Source organism: Lepus europaeus, chromosome 6 (assembly GCF_033115175.1).
Source record: "Lepus europaeus isolate LE1 chromosome 6, mLepTim1.pri, whole genome shotgun sequence".
NCBI lineage: Eukaryota > Metazoa > Chordata > Mammalia > Lagomorpha > Leporidae > Lepus > Lepus europaeus.
Genome location: NC_084832.1, coordinates 79,692,624 through 79,708,166, shown reverse-complemented (window position 1 = coordinate 79,708,166; position 15,543 = coordinate 79,692,624). Strand labels below are relative to the sequence as shown.

General features: G+C 36.7%; 1 protein-coding gene across 7 annotated transcripts in view; it reads left to right on the top strand.

Moving 5' to 3' along the window:
* The window catches only part of PAN3 (poly(A) specific ribonuclease subunit PAN3), a 149,584-nt gene that overhangs the window by 76,455 nt on the left and 57,586 nt on the right, over positions 1-15,543 (top strand). The gene's annotated exons all lie outside the window — the stretch shown is intronic.

The following is a 15,543-nucleotide window of genomic DNA, read 5'->3' as shown; positions in this document are numbered from 1 at the left end:
CTGAGGTGTAGTTCAGGTGAACCTTTAATAGACCTGTGATTCTGGAGGTCCTCTCTTTTATCTTTGAAACAACACAGATTTCTCATTTACTTTATTGTTATAAAAACATAAAAATTTCTTTGATAAGTAACATCACCAGTTGCCACTACTATTATTTTGATTTGGAAAGTCAGGTAGGCGGTTGTATGGAATTCAGTTAGTATTAGCAAGTCATTTTGTATCTGTAAAATGTTTGAATTGCACAGATGTGCAGTTTCTTTAACTTGTATTACAAAATCATGTTGTCTTCTTGGACGGTGCAAGAAACAGACATAAGAAGAAATATATACCCATTAAAACAAAGCCAAAAGAACTATCTCGATTAGCTTGGAACTAGCACCAGGTTCAGGGCTTAATCTAGTAAGTAAAATAAATGTTGATTTTGATACTGGTATTTAAATCAAGGATCTTTTAGGGGAGAAAAATGAAAGGAAATATAATATTATGAAACAGAATGTGTATTAGTTTATAAAGTGTCACAAATACTCAGAGCTTGAACAGCCTTGGTCTTGTCCAGGATTTTATCCTGTTTCCTTTCTCCATCTTTCTTTCTCTTGTTTTCCACCTTTCATCTCCCCAAACCACCTTCCTCTTATGTGGACCCCCACCATTTCTTCCATTAATTCTTTTCAGGTTCAGTTGAATTTATGAACATTTTCCCTTTTCCCTAGAGAGTGGGTTCAGAATTGACTATAATAGTCTGAAAGTTTTACTTGTAAGTAATATGGTACTTTGATTTTTCTCTTTGAGGTGTGTTCACATTGTTTATTGGAGCATAGTTTGCATGTCAGCTATAAATTAAAATTTTTTGGACATTGTCCAAAATTCTGAGTATTATTGTAATTTACCTTGATATGTCTGTTTAAAAAGCATCCATGATAATGGATCCATATGGCAAGCAGAAAACTGGCTTGCTTACTAATTCAGTGCCAATTTTATCCTACCAGTACATCCTTCCCTGTATCAGAGATAAAATATTTTGTTTACATTCTATTGTGTGATCAGATTCTCCAATTTCATTTTAGAGTACTAGCCGTTTTGAATATTGAGGAGTTAAAATATTAAAGTGAGTCTTCATGCCTGAGAACCGTTTAATAAATCCATTACTATAGTATTTGTTTAAGCTTTTCAGTAGATATTAACTTATTTCTAAGTAGGTGTTTCAGTGGTTCCAGTTGATCATCACAGTTTGTTTAAGGTGAAATTAATTTAAAAATTAAATTAAATGAATGCTTTTACATAGCTCAAAATTAAAATGATAATTCTGCTTACTTAATGATAAAAATAATCATTCTCTGGAACCATTGGAAATAGGTTAATGCTTTATATTAAATGTATTCCTGAATTCTTTTATTATTTTAAAAGTATTCATCACTCAAATGGCATCAACTGATTAAAATATTTTCCGATAATATTGGATTGATGAATGTTTTTGCATTTATTACTTCTGTATATGCTTTTCTTTTAGTTAATGGCTAAAGACTCTGGAGATAAGCAAAGAAAAACAGCATTATTTTCAGGAAACTGTTTTACCCCCTCCCTATCTTCTAGCATTTCTTATTCACAAATATTACTGTCTTACATGAGAAAGGTTCTTGACATTTTGTTCTTTAAGATTATAGAATAAATAAGATTGTGGAGATTACCTACATTAGTGATGATTTCATTTATATTTAATGTTTCTTATTTTCAATAGATATAATTCATTGGTAATTTATTTCCTTTTTAAAAAATTTCTATTCCTAATATTATTGCCCTTGAAAATGTGTCATATGAAAAATATTTAACCTGAAATACTTTGGACCTTGTATAAACTAATGTCATTTTCTTCTAAAAGTTTGTTTTATTTGAAAGGCAGAATTACAGAGGGAAAGAGGTCTTCCATCTGCTGGTTTATCCCCCAAATGGTCGTAGTAGCCAATGCTGGGCCAAATTGAAGCCAGGAGCCAGAAGTTTCTTTCTGGTCTCCCACATGTGTACAGGGGTCCAAGCACTTGGCCATTTTCCACTGCTTTCCCAGGCACGTTAGCGGGGAGCTGGATCAGGAGTGGAACTGGTGTCCATAAGGGATGCTGGCATCACAGGTGGAGGCTTAACCTGCTGCATCACAGTGCTGGCCCTGTCAGTTTCTTTATACATGGAAAACATTTATATATATATACATCTCAATATATTTTTAACCAAACAAGTAAGTGTATTGAAGCTAAATTGAATAGGTATTCAGGTTTTAGATTCCTTCAAATTATAAAATAACAGAAACATAATGCCTAGCATAACGTGGGCCCTAGAGATTTCTTTTTCAAAATTTGCTTTGGCCTTTTATTTATTTTTTTAAGATTTATTTATTTGAAAGGCAGAGTTACAGAGAGGCAGAGGCAGAGGCAGAGAGAGAGGTCTTCCATCCGCTGTTTCACTCCCCAAATGGCCACAGCTGCTGGAGCTGAGCTGATCCAAAGCCAGGAGCCAGGAATTTCTTCTGGGTCTCCCACGTGGGTGCTGGGGCCCAAGGACTTGGGCCATCTTCAGGTGCTTTCCCAAGCAACATTAGCAGGGAGCTGGATCTGAAGAGGAGCAGCCAAGACTCTAGTCTATTGGATGCAGGCACTGCAGGTGGCAGCTTTACTCACTATGCCATAGCGCCGGCCCCTGTTTTGACCTCTTAAAGAAAATACAAATTATGTTTTTATTCATAAGCTTCAATACAAGAAGTGAAACTTCATACAAAAGATTAAAAGTGTTAAGAATATGTGGCATTTGTTTGGTTTCTATTGAATTGTACCTATAGCCATTTTATTCTATTTTAATTTAAGGTATCAAGCACCTGTATACTTACATGTTTTATGCATGTTTGCTCTGTGAACAATAGCCAGATTTCTGAGTATCTTTTGTGTAAATAGTTATTTTAAGAATATTTAAGGGATAGTACTTAACTTGGGCTTCATGGCCTTTTTGAACTTCTGCAACTGTATGCATGTATTTTTCTTTGGTCATAGCTTTTAGTATTCTTTCAGAGTATCACAGCCTTCCAAAATTTAAGAACCATTGGTTTAAGACACATTTAGCAAAATTATTTTCTGGAGTGTCCCCCCCCCCCCCCAGCAGAGTGGACAGTGAGAGAGAGACAGAGAGAAAGGTCTTCCTTTTTGCCATTGGTTCACCCTCCAATGGCCGCTGCGGCTGGCGCATCTTGCTGATCCGAAGCCAGGAGCCAGGTGCTTCTCCTGGTCTCCCATCCGGGTGCAGGGCCCAAGGACTTGGGCCATCCTCCACTGCCTTCCCGGGCCATAGCAGAGAGCTGGCCTGGAAGAGGGGCAACTGGGACAGAATCCGGCGCCCCAACCAGGACTAGAACTCTGTACTGGCGCAGCAAGGTGGAGGATTAGCCTGTTAAGCCATGGCGCCAGCCACCAGAGTGTTTTTTAATAAGAATGCTTTTCATTGACACATAGTATGAAGACATATGTTTCTAATAGATCTTTGTGGAGAAAACTTTTAAAAAGAGATGCTTGGAAATGAAATTATATGAGATGACAGTTTATACCCTTGTTTTGAAAAAGAATTCAATGAGAACTAATTACAAAATCATTTATCAGTATTTTTGCTAAGAACATTTTAATAAGACAGTAAACTAAATCGTAGTGTACTTTAGATACCTCATTATTACCAGATTCACAGCAAATTCACATATATAATTTGGATATGATTTTAAGGGAGGTAGCAATAGGAGCAACCCTGTGTGCCAGCGCCGCAAGGTGGAGGATTAGCCTAATGAGCCGCAAAATGCATTTCTGAGTAGTGTTCTGATGTCTTTGGTTTCCTGTGCAATTGTGATTCAGGAATCCAGCATCTCTTGTTCTGCTTAATTGTATGTGGGCCTTTGGGAGGGGCAGAGGTGAGTTCTTGGCTTTGAAATGTCCTCTTTGGTTTATAAGTGAGAAACAGCTGCAGTGACCTCAGCGTTTTTCAGATACTCATTCTGTCTTGATCAAGGTAGTACAGGTTTTCAAACCATTAGATGCAGTTTATTGTGAATTATTATAGCATGTCTCATGATATGGGGAGAAACATTTAATTACTGTAGCAAACTTAATATAATTTATAGTTGTATTCATTTATTACCATTCTGTTGTAGTTTTTGGAGAAATAAGTTTAAAGAAAATACAGAAGTACTTCAAAAAGTTTGTGGGAAATGTATATTTTGAAAAAACTGCATGAATTTTTAAAAAACCTTCTGCACCTAAACAAACTTTCCCATGAACTTTTTGAATTACCCTCATATTTATATTCTTAGTTCCAATGTTTTGAAATACTTGCATTCAGTTTTTTTGAAATAATGAAGTCATTTATTATGTATTCCTGAAATTGACGTTGCTAAATTAGTTAGTAAAATTGCTAATATTCTTACATTTATTTTTAGCTTTGGAAAGGTGTAGGGGGAAAGAAGAAGGGGAATATAAGGGGAAGTAAATATTTATTCAGCATTCTTGTTCCATAATATCAAAGCGTAGGCAATTTAAAATTAGTTACCATGTTGAAGGGTTTGGATAAGAAAATTCGCTTTCAGTTTTAACGTTCCATGCTAAACAAATAAAATTCTGTGATTCATGCCATGAAATATCATATATGAGGAAATGGAGGCTTATTTCATTTAAATTGCTTAGTAGTTGGCTAAGAAAATAATGTGACACTGGTCATCTGTCTCATTGGAAGCTTTTGGGTTTACAGAGTGCTGTGGTCATCTAACCTTTGCTAAGTCACTTTCACTACTAAGGAATTCATTAGATATCCAAGGCAGTGCAGTGTACATTTGACAGTTTGAATAAAAGTAAAAGTTACATGTTATGCTAAACTGTCTTTATCTTACACACTCAAATCCTACCTCTTTTCCTTTTTTGTTGAATGGAATAAATTTTCTACATGAAGGCCTTTTTAGTTTTCTTTTTCAGATTCGCTCTTAATGTGTGTATTCCTAAGTGATACAGTTGTATGACTAAAAGACAAGAGGATATAGGGAAAACTGAAATTTTATAGATCAAAAATTGTGAGATATGCCATAAGGACTAGAACACTAACGTGAATAAAATTAAATTCACAGATATTACCTAGCTGTATTGTTACTCTGAAATTTAGCTATGAGGGTAGCATTGGAAAAGTAGAAAGTCAGCCAACAGGGAGGATCTATGACCATGTTGATGGTAAATAATCTAATCTCATATTTAAGCTTTCATTGTGTATCTTAGCCTCTATATTATGTTACTCAGGGCATAAAAACTATTGCTTTATACTGTTTTGTGTTTATTAAATGATGCCACTTACTGGAAAGAGTTATTAAAATATTTATGTAGTTCTTAAACTTTACCATATTTAATAGGATGTAACTCAGTGGGTTTTCCTTGTAACTATTTTTCAGAAATCTGCTATTAAATCAATTTTGTGGGATGGTCAAGCAGTTTTGTCACATTTATTCTGGTATTTCAGTCTAAACTGATTTCTTTGCATTATTTTTACAGTAAATAGAAGTAGTTTAGCATTAAAATATTCCAATTGTTTTAAGTATTAATCTTGATTTCCTAAGCTTTTTACAAATTCCTTAACAAGAAAGGTCCATTACATTTCTAGCACAAATTTAGGCATACATGCTGCTTAATTAAATGTTTATCTGTAGCAAAATTTCATTTTGTCTTGGAAAATAATTTTATAATTGGTGGGTATTAAGTACAGTGAATTTTAATGATTCAGTAAACATCTCAGAAGAACTTCTAAAACTATAAATGTTCAAGCCAATGTAGATGAGTAATAGATGAGGAACAGAAATGTACTTGTTGAAATAGCATAAATGCACAAAACTAGAGTCACTATGTATTTTGAGGTGCTTAAACATTTTTACAACCAGTTTTAAAGTATTTGTTTAAATATTTTTAAATTGCTTGTTTCCTTTTTTTGTAACTACTTTGTTTTTCAGGTATATTCACCAGAATCACTCAAACCTTTCCAGGTTCTCTAGTTTGGGAATTGCTTTCTACATTAAAAAAAAAAAAAAAAGAAAGAAAAGAAAAAAAGATTAGCACATTATCTGTTTTATAGTTAACATCAGGGGTCTCCAAGGTTTTTGTGAAGATGACCTTTTCATTGCCCAGTAGTGTTGAGGTTATCCTGGAAGAGGGCTGGTCTGGCAATGCATGGATATCCCAGGGAACATTACTAACAGTAGAACTATAGCATCATACTGGTGTTGGGAGTGCCTGCTGGCCATATTCCTGTCCCAGTTGGGAATTTCAGGAAACTGAGGCGAGACGTTTATGGCGCAGAGGGGAATGTGGCTGCTGCAGCTGGCCTGGAGACCTGTCAGGTAAGGCTTAAATAGCTGTTGGTAGATAAGAGTCTGTTGGTTGGGCAATCCCTGGTTAATTTAATGTGTCCTGTTAGGTTTGAGAGTTCCCCTATTGTGAGCTTCCTACTTAAATCTCATTGTGTTGACTATCTTGTCCCAAAACTTAGGGGGTAGGGGTTGAATGGGACTGGGTAGGGGCTTCCTTCAACTATAGGGCATAGATTCAGTGTTCTGCAGCTGCTGATCTGGGACTACTTTCTTTGGATTTTGATCCCATTGCCTTTAGAACATGGTGCTAGTTTATCTACTAAAGTAGTTAATGCGGTTTTCAGCATACCACTTGATTTCTGTGTTTAGGAGTCTTTATTATCCATAAGGAGATAGATAATAGTGGATGATTTCTTCTCTTCTAACATTGCATAGTTTTGTGGTATGGATTTGTAGGAGATAGCAGTCAGTTAATAGAGACAAAAGTGAACACAGTGAGAAGTAGCATAAAGGGCAAAAGAGTACAGCTTGTACTAGACTTTAAAAGGATTTTAAAAAAGCATTTGGAATTCCTTGTTGAATCTCTTCATAGGTACAGAGGAGGGGAACTTTGATTTAGCAGTGTAAGATCAGATTGTGGAGTGAATCAGAGTGTTGTGGATCTAATTGAACTGAGAGATAGAACATGAACTGAAAAATTATCTGATCCTTAGTGGAGAGAAGTGTGTTAGAAGTCATTCCTTACCCACCCCCTCCCCACCAAGGCTGGCAAGGCTTCTTAGATTGAATAGGTTTGAGAGCTCCAGGCATCATTTCTTTGATCTTTTGGCTTTGTGCCTAGTGCACTGTAGATACTAATGGGGAAGGGGTTAGTGTTAATATGAATAATTTGCTGTGTGTTACATGTCTGTTCAGGAGCAGTCCTCTAATGCTGTAGGAATGAATTAGGTGGCTGTAACCCCTTTTGATTGTTGAATTATCACATGACCTCATCTTAGCTGTGAAAGTAATCTTTTACTTCCTTTTCTTGTCTTTCACATATAGTGACTCCAAAGTAGGGCATTTGGGAAGGATTTTTTATCTCTTAAAAAGAGATAAATTACAGATAAAACTTTTTTTGAAAAAAATTATATTTATTTGAGAAGCAGAGAAAGATAGAGCTTACATTTACTGGTTCACTCCCCAAATACCCACAATATTCTGAGATAAGCTGGACTGAAGCCAGGAGCTCAGTATTCAATCCATACCCCCAACATGGGTAGCAGGGACACTGCCACTTGTACCATCATTGCTGCTCTCAGGGTCCAAGATAGCAGGAAGATGGAATCAGGAGTGCATCTTGGACTTGAACTCAGGCACTCTCATATGGGATGCAGGCAGCCTAAGTGATAATTGCTAGGTCGAATGCCTGGCCTAGATGTAGCCCCTGTTAAACCTCCAGTGCAAGCATGTGATTCCTGTTAGCAGAGACCCAGATGTGTACTGCATGTTTATAGTGGTAATGTTTAGTTCTAGATTCTTTAGGCATGAGCTTCTTTCACATTGATATATTTGCAGTGAGATTTTTCCTTAGGATTTCACGAACACATTCCCATATTTTAAAAGTAGTTATCCAGATTTTAGAGTGATATTCTCATAAGTAGTAATTAGAAGCTGATAGTCGTGTTAGGGGATGTATTCCTTTGATAAAACGGTTTAGATCAATAGGATGTTAACACATTTTTGGGCATCACCTACACTAAAGTCATGGTATGGGCCATAATATAATCAATCACCAACTGTTTGTAGATTTCATCGGTGGTAGGTTAAACTGCTGAAACAAATTGATTGCTAATGTGATGGAAAATATTTATTTCTTGAATTTATGACATTCCAGGGTGTGTGTTCAGGTCATCTAGATCCTCTTCTCCACAGTTTCTCAGCATTTCTGGAGCAACTGGAAGGGGGAAAGCATGGATAGTAGCAAGAGTGGGAAGTTGGTATGGACCAAGCATTTGAGTTGCTTGCAAGTTTCTTCTGTGATGACCATTGATCACAGTCTGAACTTGGATTATTTAAGGCAGCTAGACTACACTTTTCAGGCATCTTGAGGTGCAAAAATTTAATAGCTGGTTCATTGGGGGCATTATCTCATTTGCATATTCTTTGTGTACTTTAAAATTATCACCAAAGGAACTGCAATAACTGACTTATCTAGTATCAAGAGAAATTTCTTTAGCATGCTTTATTTTTTATATCAGAAGCTTCTATTTTTTTGATTGTGAGAACTTTGCATTTTCACCAGTTTTTCCATGTGAAGGCTGCCAAAACTTAATTATCTCTTGCTTCAAACAAAATGTAGTCCTTTAAACTTTTTGATGGCTCATGCTCAAACATACATATCTCAATAATTGTACTGAAAGACTATGAATTGATTGCCTTAAGTATTCAGAGTTGATAGAGTATTGTTAATTTCTTAGATTCTTTATACTTTCCATTAACCTTCTGCCTCACTATATTAGGTTATAACTCATTGAAGATAAGTCCTTTCTCATCTTTAAATCTGTTTAAGTGCCTGAAAATAGTGCTTTGAATGACTCTTTGGGGAGACTTAATTAAGCCATTTTAAAATTCACATGAGCTTATTGTTGATGACTCTGTTGTGCTGTTAGTATCCCTACCTTTAGGACGTTTGAAGAGTTTATCAGAATCACTTAAATGCTTCTTGAGTCACCCAGAGCCTATGGGACCCATCCTCAAAATTTCTTTTGAGTAAATCTAGGTGACCTGGAGAAGACTTGTCCTAGGCTCTCATTTTTGAAAGTGACTGTTAGACCTTTAACCAGATCTCTCAGCTTTTCTCTTAGAATCTCTTTTTCCTCTTTTTTTTTTTTTTTTTTTTTCTTTTTTGACATGCAGAGTTAGAGAAAAGTTTTCCTTCCATTGGTTCACCCCCCCAAATGGCTGCTATGCTGGCGTGCTGCGCTGATCCGAAGCCAGGAGCCAGGTACTTCCGCCTGGTCTCCCATGCGGGTGCAGGGCCCAAGGACTTGGGCCATCCTCCACTGCCCTCCGGGGCCACAGCAGAGAGCTGGACTGGAAGAGGAGCAATCAGGACAGAATCCAGCGCCCCAACTGGCACTAGAACCTGGGGTACCGGCGCCACAGGCAGAGGATTAGCTTAGTGGGCCACAGTGCCAGCCTCTTCCTCTTCTTAATCTGCTGAGGGCTAAGAACATAAATGCATCTTATTTATTTAAGAAAAACAGTGATGCCTCACCTGCTCTTTCACTCCCCAAATGCCTGCCAACAGTTAGGGCTGGGCCTGGCTGAAACCAGAAGTCGAGAATTCAGTTCCCATCTCCCACATGGGTGACAGGGACGCTACCTCATGAACCATCACTGCTGTCCCCCAGGAAGCTGGAATGGAAAGCAGGGATGGGACTCAAATCCAGGCACTCCAATGTGAAAATGAGGAAACCCCAAACAAAGCTTAACAACTTATTTTTAAATACTTGTTTGAAAATAGGGAAAGGTCTTTGTGTCAAGGGCTTGAAGTTATACCTGTGAGTAAGGTACACAGACTTCAAATTATCCTTAGGCTGAAACTAGTTTTACTTCATTTCTGATTCATGGCTGTGCTCTAAATAACTGAGTTCATTGTTGCAGGGGTTTTACTGAAGTTCAAGAGCACATACCAAATTTAATAAAAGTAGTCAACAGGGATTTCTCAGACTTTCATAATGTAAGCCAGACAAAAATAATGTAAATTAATTATATAATTAATAAATTTGTTGGACTACTTGGAAAATGAATAGTATTAAGTACTTTGGCTGTTTAAAATTTTAAACCCATGAGTCTGGAACGAGTAATCACATACTGTTTTACTTACATGTTATATATTTAATAGTGTGTTTAAAAATGGTTAATGAAAATTAGTACTCATAATATTAGATAAGAAAAGTGTTGATTCAGTTACAACATTTTCTTGAAGTCAAATTTGAAGTTTGTTTCCAGCTTTTACTCATTGGAAAATTAAAATTAAATTATGTTAAGTTGGGATGGTCTTGTAGTACAGCTGCTTGCTAACGTGCCTGGGAAAACAGCATAAGATGGACCAAGTACTCAGGCACCTGCTGCCCACATGGGAGACCCAGGTGGAGTTCCTGGCTCTTGGCTTTGACTTGGCCTAGCCCTGGCCATTGTGGCCATTGGAGGAGTGAACCAGTGGGTGGAAGATTCATCTCTGGGTACCCCCCATCCCCAGGCCCATCAAATAAAAAATAAATCTTTGAAAAAAATTATGTTAACTAATATTGACCTTACATTACTTTTTGTGACTATTAGAAAACTTGTCTTGGAGCAAGTTTCTTGTTTATAAACAAGACAATTTATTGCTATAAATGAGTAACATTTACTCATAGCTATTTATCTAAGAAACAAATAGTTCCTTTGATCAAAAAATGTTACATTTAGTAGCTTATGTTTTGATTCTTTGTTGAAATTATCTTAGGTGTTACCATTTAAAAGATTTCAACCAGACCATTGAAGTCCGTGGGAGAGGTCATACCGTTTCAGATTATTTGACCACGTTTGGGAGTAGGTGAATCACTTGTGGTACTGTTTCTTCAGATGTTACAGTGATGACCAAAATAAGTTACCTCCCTTTTCATAAAATGGTTTTTAAAAGTGTGGTTGAGTTATTCACACTTTTAGGGATGTAAGTATTGTGTTTTATACATGTTCATTCTAATTGTTGAATTAGCAACAACTCATCTGGAAATGATGCTGTTGACAGAGGCAAGGCTGAAGTTGGGCTCAAAGGAAGATTGTTATATGTAGTCATGCAAAGCAAAAGTATGGACCATGATCTCCATCAAGTATTGTTGAAGAGTATGTGGTTGATGAAACTCAAGTTAAAATCATACCATGAATGGATAGTATTTGCCTGAGCTTGATCAATGTGATTAAATTTTATGAGGAAGCTTTAGGGTACTTAATAATTTTATTAATGCTTGTAATATTTTTAATATCCAGATAGTCCAAATATTTTTTATCATAGATACGTGACCAAAATGATGTGTGACTTATAAATCAGTTGCCAGGATTCTCTAATTATTGAGAGGAAACCAGAGATGGAAACTGAATTGCTTTTATTTTGGTAAGATCCACATGGCTTCTGTAAAATGTTACTTAAATTTCTCAGTAAGTTAAAAATGAAGTCTTTTGGAAACTTGTCATTTTTATTGCATAATATGAGAAAAAAATATAAATCCCTGATGTAATAGAAATGTAGCTAAACATTTCATACTTTTCATCATAAGTGAAAAGAGTGCTATGTCATAAAAAATATATAATAAATATGTTCATGGTCTCAGTTATATCTTTAGTCCAGTTTTTTGTTGGAAGTTGTAAAAATAAGGCCAGCGCCGTGGCTTAACAGGCTAATCCTCTGCCTTGCGGCGCCGGCACACCGGGTTCTAGTCCCGGTTGGGGTGCCGGATTATATCCCGGTTGCCCCTCTTCCAGGCCAGCTCTCTGCTATGGCCTGGGAAGGCAGTGGAGGATGGCCCAAGTCCTTGGGCCCTGCACCCGCATTGGAGACCAGGAGAAGCACCTGGCTCCTGGCTTCGGATCAGCAAGATGCGCCAGCCGCAGCGGCCATTGGAGGGTGAACCAACGGCAAAAAGGAAGACCTTTCTCTTGTCTTTCTCTCTCTCTCTCTCTCTCTCTCTCTTTCTCTTTCTCTCTCTCTCTATCCACTCTGCCTGTTAAAAATAAAAAAGAGTTAGATTTTCCACTCACTGTATGGATATTCAGTAAGGGGTTGGAAGTTTCAAAGAATTGTGTAATTAGGAGGTACAGATTGAAGGACAGCAAAATAATGTGTATGTATATAAAGAATCAGTATTTAGATAAAATTCTTGAGGATTTTTTTGATTGATTGATTTTTATTTGAAAGCACAGTTAAAGAGAGATCTTCCATTTGTAGGTTCATTTCCCCAAATGGCCAAAATGGCTAGTACTGGGCCAGGCCAAAGCCAGGAACCTGGAACTCCATGTGGGTATCTCATGTGGGTGGCAGGGTTCCAAGTGCTTGGGCCGTCTTGCTGCTTTTCCAGGAGCACTAGCAGGGAACTATAGGAAGTAGAGCATGCAAGACTCCAGGTGTTGCTGATATGGTATGCTGGCATCACAGGTGGTAGCTTAACCTGAGTACTGAAATGAATAACCTTCATCCAAAAATTTTTTTCAATGCTGCGTTTTATCATATTGGGTAAAATCTATAATTGGTTATCAGGAAATCAATATAAAAAATAAGATCTATGGAGAGATCCTACCTCTGTAAATAGTGGTTTGTGCGCGTGTCCCCTATTGTTTCTACAGAAAGATTTTTGGTTAGGCCTATTTTAGAACTTTAATCTAAATTTACAGAGTAGAATGTGATTCTTATACTTTTCCCTCCTCTTGGGTAGATTAACAAGAAGCAGGCTGGCTGTTTATTAAATTATAATATGGGAATTTTAAATCAGTAATTTCAAACAAGGCAAATGTGGTTGATAGAATTAGAAGAAACATAGATAGTAACTTCAAAAAAAAAAAAAATTTGAAAAGCAGAGAGGTAGAAAGACTAAGGTTCCTCAACTTGTTCACTCCCAAAATGTGTGCAAAAGCTGGCCCTGGGACAGCTGAAGCCTTGAGCCAACAACAACTCAATCTGGGTCTCCCATGTGGGTAGCAGGGGCCCAACTACTTTGTTGTCACCTGCTGTTTCTCAGGGCGTATACTGAGAAGCTAGATTTGGGAACAGAGCCAAGACTTGACGTAGGCAAACACCTGCCTCAGATAATAACTTTCTAGGATTTGTTTCAGCAACTCAAATAAAAGATTGTAAAAACTTGTATGTCATTTCCTAAATCAAAAATAAATTGATTTTAATTAAAAATAACATAAGGGGTAGAGTTTTGTCTTGTGTATATACTTCCATATTTCTTGTGAGCTAATCTTCATTTTATTACTCATTCTTACTATTCACACAGTATCATTTAAAAATAGGTTATGGATTTCTGGAGAAGATAATTTTGCAGCTTGCTAAAGTGCATTGTTTCCTAATATTTTGGAAATTATGACACTCTGATTCTTTTAACTGTGACTTCTTTTGGAGGAAGTACAATTGTGTGGTTTTTGTACATTTTTATGTTGACATTTTTTGTGTTTTGAAAATTGTATTCTGTAAGGCAGACTTGGCTGTCTCAGGATATTAGAAAGTCAGAGTAGAGGTGAAATAATAGGCCTTCATAGTTTTACTTAGGAACATCAGGTTTATAGTCTTTCTGATCTTTAATATACCTGAGATATGAACTCTGTTTTCTATATTTGTTTCTATGAAAAGAACATAATGCAATTTGAAAATTTTGTCTAGTGAAAAGTAATTTATTTCAGTAAAAATCTTTAGGTTTATTAAAATGACTTGGTAAAACATATTAATACATCTGTGGTTTTTTTTTTTTTACATGCTGAAAAACTTGACAAATTTGTGGGTTTTTTTTTTTTTACAAAACATTTAGTTTATTTTTACATTTGTTTGAGACAGATCAATAGAGCTGTCATAACTTCTGGGGCTGGTCTTGTCTGAGATCAGGAGCTGGGAACTCAATCCAGGTCTCTCTCATAGATCTGAGAGTCAGGTGTTGGGCTGCTGCCTACATTAGCAGGTAGCTGGAATTAGGAATAGTCAGGACCTCTGCACTCTTATGGGATTCCAGTGTTTTAACTGTTAAAACCAAATGTCTGTCCCTAGAAATCTAAGTTTTGATGAGGGGATTTTTGCCTCTCATAAGTAACTCCCTTAAGATAGTGTTGTTTTTTTTTTTTTTTTTAAGATGTATTTATTTATTTGAAAGGCAGAGTTACACAGAGAAAGAGAGGCAGAGAGAGAAAGAGGTCTTCCATCCACTGGTTCACTCCCCAATTGGCTGCAGCATCCACAGCTGAGCCAATCCGAAGTCAGGAGCCAGGAGCTTCTTCCGGGTCTCCTATGCAAGTGCAAGGGCCTAAGGACTTGGGCCATCTTCTACTGCTGTCCCAGGCCATAGCAGAGAGCTGGATTGGAAGTGGAGCAACTGGGACTCGAACCAGTGCCCGTATGGGATGCTGACACTACAGGTGGCAGCTTTATCCACTATGCCACAGTGCCAGCCCCTTAAGATAGTTTTGTATGTACCTTTGTTTGCAGAAAGTATTGTTGTTCTCTAGGAGAATTATTTGGAGAAACTTTTTAAGTAGGTGTTTAGATTTTGTGTTATCATAAAATAATACTGTATTTGAATTAAAATCAGTGGAAAACGTGACCACCTTATTCTCTCCCCCCCCCCAAAAAAAAAGGTCTAGTTTAAACATAATTATATAAAGGTAATCTTTCTGTTTTATCACTTTATTAATTTAAACATTTAATTTTATGTAATAAGGTACAGTTCTCTTGCTTAAGTTCACTTATGTTCATTTATGAAATATTTTTAACTATAATGGATTTACCTCATGGTTTGAACCCTTCTAGGCAAGGCTAATCATCAAGATTTTTTATGGAAATTAATTTGGCTTTGTTAATTTTTTAAAGATTTACCAAGAATGCACATGGACACTTCTCCAATTGCTTTTGTAATGTATCATCCTAACCACAGTCTATCCTGAACTTATCAGCCCAGTGTCTTACCAGATCTTTCTTTCTCTCTCTCCAGTTCTGCATATGTCAACATTATAAAGCCTTTCTGGTAATTCCAATGTCCAGTACTGGTTAAGGAACCAGTGAATGCTTCAGGACTGGTGGGGCAGTACAGAAGCACTAGTCTTGGTACAATGAGTGGGAGGAGGACTCTCTTTCTTCCTCAGATGCTTCCCGTTCCCTGTGTTTGTAGTGAAAATGTTAATTATATTATCTTAAGAGTTTTCATGGTTTGAAGTTTTACTATGGTCTGTGCCTATGTGCATGTGGATGTGTAATTTGTGTTAAAAATTATAGTAAGCAAGGATCCTGGACTGATTAATTTTTCCATTTTCAGTGGCTAAGCTAATTGAAAATCTCTTAATTATCTTAGGGGAATATGTATTAACTTCCCTTGGTGTATCAGTTCATTTGGGAATTTATTAGTTCTTATTCTACAGTCTGCTCATATTTGTTGAGGTTAGGCTTTTTCTTGTCTTTTGAA